Consider the following 435-nt stretch of genomic DNA (forward strand, 5'->3'; position numbering starts at 1 on the left):
CATTACTGAGTCAGTTCCCTGTGTAACAATATAGCACGTACATTATCTAATGCTTTTATATGTGTATATAAATAAGACTTGATAAAAAAAAACGATACAGTAGACTGCGGAAGTAGAAATCAGCCATAAATATATATTTTCATTTTCTGTTTTATCGCAGTAAAAGAAACAATAATATAAAGGTTTACCAACAGTCAATCAATTATGACGAAGAAAGAGCAGGATCAGAATTCCCCGCTCTGGATCACGCAGCTTATGCTAGGGAAAGCTATGATTGAGGATCGACTAATTACAAGCTTTTGTTAGCTTTGTAAATGCGTTGGGTGTGTGGCTGTTGGAGCATGGTTATATATATATTAGTGATGATGCACGCACTCATCCACACACACGTCGGTACTCGAGGGGAAAATACGCATTTGTACCCACGCACGCACG

General features: G+C 37.9%; 1 protein-coding gene across 1 annotated transcript in view; it reads left to right on the top strand.

Moving 5' to 3' along the window:
* LOC119589233 overlaps positions 1 to 435 on the top strand; it is a gene marked incomplete in the record, with an annotated part of 23897 nt that overhangs the window by 515 nt on the left and 22947 nt on the right.

The sequence above is a fragment of the Penaeus monodon genome, chromosome 25, assembly GCF_015228065.2.
Source record: "Penaeus monodon isolate SGIC_2016 chromosome 25, NSTDA_Pmon_1, whole genome shotgun sequence".
Lineage (NCBI taxonomy): Eukaryota > Metazoa > Arthropoda > Malacostraca > Decapoda > Penaeidae > Penaeus > Penaeus monodon.